The following is a 5,657-nucleotide window of genomic DNA, read 5'->3' as shown; positions in this document are numbered from 1 at the left end:
GAGGCCAAGGGGTGCTGGGGGCTGCCATCCTCACTACTGGGGCAGCCCCCAGGTGCAATGGCTCTGCGGGGTCCGGGGTCTCTCATTTGCCTCTCCTTTAGACCTCTCTCATCCAAAAACAGGTCTGGGGGTGCATCAAGGGGTGCTCTCTAGCACGGCTGACCCCCATAAACAGCCCACTGCCGGGCTCTCTCCTTGTCTGGGGGTTAAAAAAGAAAAAAAACGCAGAGCAATAGTTTCTTTCACAAACTTTCCAAATGCAACAAAGCTCTTTGTTGCATCAGAGTGAAGAATAAACATAGGTGGTTTCCACCCTTTGGGAAGATGCGGCCCCTCTCGTCCCACGGCAGGATCTGGACTGGCCCACGCCGCCTGCCGGCACAGCTCCCGGCACTGCTCCCGGCACGGCCCCGCCACCGCACCCGCCACGTAATTCGTTTCGTGTGTGTGTGATGGCTTGCTTTATAAAATTAGCAAAGCGAGTAAAATTAATTCAACCACAACCACATTTTATTCATAGAGAGGCTCGGCTGAAAGACGATGAGCAGAACAACTGCTTTCCCTCAGTAAACCTGCAGCAGATTCATTCATAATAAAATCGATCTTTTTCAAAAGGAACCTTTCTCTATTGTACCGTTTATGCCGTTGTTTTACCCTGCCACTCTCTTCTTGACAAGCATATTAGCTTTCTTAAAATGCTGCTGGATGAATGAGTTTATGGATGAATACTTAACAGTCAACAATAATTATTTACCTTTACACAGTCAAAGGATCATAAAGATCAAGAGAAATTCATTTGTTTCTTTAGAAAATGCCTGACTGTCGTGGGTTGTTTAAAGTGAATAGAAACAGAGTCGGAAAAGAAAAAAAAGACTGTGGTGCTTTTCATAGTTAGCAGAGCACCTACCGTGAGGGAATAACGGGTGAGCTTGGCAGGTCTCCTGGGACCTGGCAGGATGGCCCCTTCCACCCCCAGCAGCTTATAAAACACACGGCAGCCGCCTCATGGAGAACAGCTAGTGACCCGTGGGCAGCAGAGGTGTACAGCTGCCCACTGCCCGGCTGCTCCCGGGGCGGAGCTGGCAGGAGCGACTAGGCACCTACCACTCTGGTCTCCTGCTCCGAAAGGAGCTGCGGCCAGCAGCACTGGATCACTCCCACACCACAGAAACAAGGGTCATTATCATCACTGATGGAGCTTTTGCCCTTTGTATATAGGTATATGGATGCCTGATGGCGTATCGCTCGTGGTACCCCTCGGGGTCCACTGCGGTTTCAGGCAGCGAGCAGGGGTGTCCGCTCCCTGTGGCAACATCGGCACCAGAGACAAAGAAGAGCAAGAAAAGGCTCTCCGGGTGGTGGGAATGGGTTCCCACCATTGCAACACAGACATAATCAGCTAACACCGTACAGCCAGTGTCTGAACCTGCAATTACATCCACCCTTTATCAAACGGAGCTTTTTAAGGGTCTTGCAGGCTTAGGGCTTCCTCTTCTAATTTTTTGACAGGCAGTTGCTCACTGGCAAAGACACAGGCATTTCTGCAGGTTTTGGTGAGGGGTCAGTCTTGCCTTGCAAGGCACAGGGATGACTACAGGGCTTGAGAACAGAAGAGCTTGGTAACTTTGCTCAAGAGAAAAAATTTTCCTGGGAAGGAAGCATGTGTGGCTGGCTTGCATGTTTTTCAGAAGGAGTGCTCCTTGTTCCTCGAAAGCCTGGTGGGTTGAGTGCCCTGAGACTGATGTGCATGCCCGGGTCTGTTGAGAAAGGGCTGGTTTCTCTCACTTTACCTGGTAGAATCTCCACTGAATTCAAAGGTGAGAGAAAGACGCGCTATGGCCTTGCTGCCTTAGGATTTGTGCTTGACATAGGTAGTTTAGGCGGAGATACATTCTTGGCTGTCTCACGGTTACCTTGCTTGACCTTGGGCGAGATACTTTCTCACTGCCTTTGTTGCGCAAGCTGAGATTAGAATATCAGAATATCTGGTTGCATGTTCATAGTGCCATTAAACATCGGTTTCTGCAGGGTCTAATCAAAGTGTCTAACCAAAGCCCTGGTCCTCCAGCTGCTCCTGAGATCCTACTGCAATACCAACAGGAAGGAGAAGTGGCCTCAGCAGTACTCTGCCTCCCCTGCCACTTGCTACCAACTTGAGTGAGGAAGCACAAGTGCTTGATGTTGTGATGAGCCTACTGATTTCCACAGTCATTTAAAAATGGCAGTAAATACCTCAGTGATTGCAGCCATTCATGAGTGAAAGCAGTCTGTACACATGTTGGTTCACAACTGAAAGTGGTAATAGAAGAGGTTAATAATACACTTAAGCAGCTTTTTTTTCCCCCACAATATGTTTAACACATTTTTCCTAAGAGATTTTACTGTTTGAGAAGAAAAAATACTACAGACTTGAAATCCCACCTATATGTTCCCATTAAGGTTCATGAAAGAAACGCCTGATGTATTTTTATGCCGATGAAGCCTAGATGAATTAAAGCAGCGTTCCCAATTTCTCCTTTCTAATGCTAATGTTTAATTCTAACATATTTATAGAAAAACACTGCTTATAAAACAGGCCATAGAAAAAAGCTCTGCAGCACCTACGGAAGCAAGGTGAACTCCACACGTAGCAAGCACTGATTATATGTTTGCAGGTTCTGAATAAAGTGTGCTGTTTTACTGGCTGCCAGCTTTCTGCACTCCTACAGCCACAGCAGCTTGACAGAATAAAAATCACACCCATCGCCCTTGGGTTGGGTGCATACTTTCGGCATAGACTACAAAACCAAAAAAAAATAACAAAAGATATAATACCTACACCATCCCACCCCTCTGCTCCCTCAAATAAAAATCTCTAACAGCTATGTGACAAAACCTGTATGCAGGGCCCCATATTTGGAACACTCTTTGAACCAGACAATCATTCACCACTTAATCCTTAGTGATACAGTTGCTATTTTTGCAAGCACGTCACACTGGTGGGAGTGTTTGTTGATGAAATATCAGCGAGATAGGATTTTATTCCTATGAATAAATATAACCTAGTGTCTATGCACATCTGTATGCACACATAAATCATCTTCAAACTGCAGGAGTACACTGTACATCCAAAGTTCTCAAGAGAGAATGAACAGCTGGGGATAAAAAAGATTCCAGGTCCTTATTTGTGCCCGTTCACAATACAGAGGGAGATGCACTTCTTGGTACACTCTGACAACAGTGAGCTGTCCAGGGCACCAGACATGGACCAGCAGGTTGTGGGATCTCCGCTCTTAGTGCTTTTGCTCGAGCCAGGGTTTTCAAGAGGACTTGGTGCATCCAGGCACAATAATGTCAGTGCAGCAGTCAAGAGAAAAGACAAAATTTTCTTCATGTGATGGCCCTCCTGGTGTCTGTGAACCCCTTCTTTAGGCGAGGAAGATGAAATCCTTGCTCTGGGAGTCTATGATTAAGTGAAAATAAGTTTCTGAACTACAAAGAAAAGCTTGAAAATGCGACTCAAAACATCCTGTATCTCTCAAAGCAGAGGACAAAGAGGAGTGTATTTTAAAACTTGTCAATTTAAAAATATTTCTATGCCTATTACTGCCCTGAGAAACTAGTTTTGAATGGCTGGGATGAGTAACACAGCGTGGTCCTTCCATTCATGGCCTTTAGGAGGAGGAGGAGGTGGTTAGTGAGGAGATATCCCAGCTGCTGTTGGGGCATAACCTTCACTGACAGTCTTTCAGCAGCGGTCAGACGGCACTGCCTGCCGTGCAGTGCCCAGGGAGCCTGAAATGCCTAAAATGTATTTCTCCCGCCTGAGTGCTTCGTGGGGTGATTTAGAAAATTACAAGTTTATCTAGCATGTGTAACTCTGTGCAATTTATTTACAGGCAAATACTAACAAAAAAATGGAAGTAAATAATTTTTTTTTTTAACCAGGTGTAGGATTGGTTAGGTATATTGTGAAGAAAAATGGGGAATTTGCATTCCCCTTCTTTTCTAAGCCTTCTCCCCTGCTGTCAGGCAGTCCCCTCAGAGGGGCCATGCAGCTGGGACACAAAGTACTAGCACCTGTGATTCACTTTCTGCCGGCAGAAGTGGGGAGTAAATTCCATTACACAAACCAATCCCAGAAAGATGTTACAAGACTCATTTAAGGATTTAAAATTCCATAAAATCCTAAAGTGAAAGGAATTTTCAAAATGCAAATGAAGAAAATATTTTTTTTTTCCTCCAAGTGCCATTGAACTGAGCTGTTTAAAAGTAAATGCGGAACAGTCAGGCAGGAAATTTTCATTCTGAATTTGTTTGTGGAGCAATCCTTAAATGCTTTAGTTTTTTGAGCACTGGCACTGTGCTTTCTGAAGAAGCCATGAACTATTTCTTGGAAGGTGCAGGTGAAATCTGTTACAATAGCCTCCTGATGGGCCTTTAGTAAAACCATTCCATTACACAGCAGTCAATAATGGTTGGGACTGGGGAGATTTTCCCATTAAGCAAGAAAAGTAATTCATCCACTTAGTATTCTAGGAGAGGTAGGAACTAGACCATTCTATTTAAATCTAATTTTTATTAGTGCTAAGAGATCAGTACAGGAATTCTATCGTGTGTATAGAGATGTTGGCTACAGCTGCATTTTTGAAGGAGTACCGGGAAACTGAAAATTGCATTTTCTGTGAGATGTTATGCCCCCACTGTTGTCACAATAACACCTGAAATTACTGTAACTGAAAGAGATTAGAAGAAAATTAATGTTTCTCTTCCTCCATTTTCCTTATTTTGTGTGTTTGACAGCTCCTTTGAGGAGCTGAATAGTGGCTCTCTGGGAGCTAAAGGAGTGGGTACAGACTCAAGCTAATCTTGCCGTTTTCCTGAGAAATTTCGCATCATTCCTCTTACTCAGTTCACCCCGGGAACTATATTCGCCTCTGCTCAGGCTTTCCAGCCCAGGCTTTCCATGGCGGGCGCAGAGCTTGGCTCTCCCACCTGCGGGCTGCTCAGCCCGGTCCGACATGGCTTCATGTTGCCCACTGGAGGGACTGGAGTTGGCATAGCGGGAAAAAAGAGCAAAAACTGACGCAAATAAGCTAAAAACCGGAGAAGGGACTGAAATCCACAGCTCATGGCTCTATGCTGCCAGCCCTGTGCAGCCACTGGGGCAGCCTGCGAACCTCTGGCCTGGTGGGATGGCTGGGGGAGGGGGAACGCTGGGGGCAAGGGGCATGCTGGGGCCCAGCCGCAGGCCCCAGCACGGCTAATTGGTCCCGGTCCCATCCCCCGTACCGGCAGCGCCCCCTGCCGGCGCGCGACGCCACACGCCCTCCCACCCCGCCACTTTCCCTCGCTGGGCTCACACTTGCCTTTGGCGCCCAACCCGCCCCTGAGCGGGAGAAACCACTTTTCCTGCCTCCCTGGGGGGACCACTAGTACGAGGGGAGGCAGCGTTACCCGCCTTCTCCGCTTCAGAGAACCTTCAGAAGGCCAGTGAGGCACTTTAAAGGTGAAAGAAAGGGGTTCTCTACTGTCCTGTGCGATGTCCCTTCTCCGCAGGAACAAGGGAGCGTTCTCTACTCCGCACCTCCCCCTCCACCGGCTGCTGAATGGTTCGCGCCGGGTCGGAATGGGGGAGGCTGCGCCGCCATTTTGTTTGCGTGAGGGGTGAGCGGGCT

This window comes from Tauraco erythrolophus, chromosome 9 (assembly GCF_009769465.1).
Source record: "Tauraco erythrolophus isolate bTauEry1 chromosome 9, bTauEry1.pri, whole genome shotgun sequence".
Lineage (NCBI taxonomy): Eukaryota > Metazoa > Chordata > Aves > Musophagiformes > Musophagidae > Tauraco > Tauraco erythrolophus.
Note: the sequence above shows the minus strand (reverse complement) of the source record.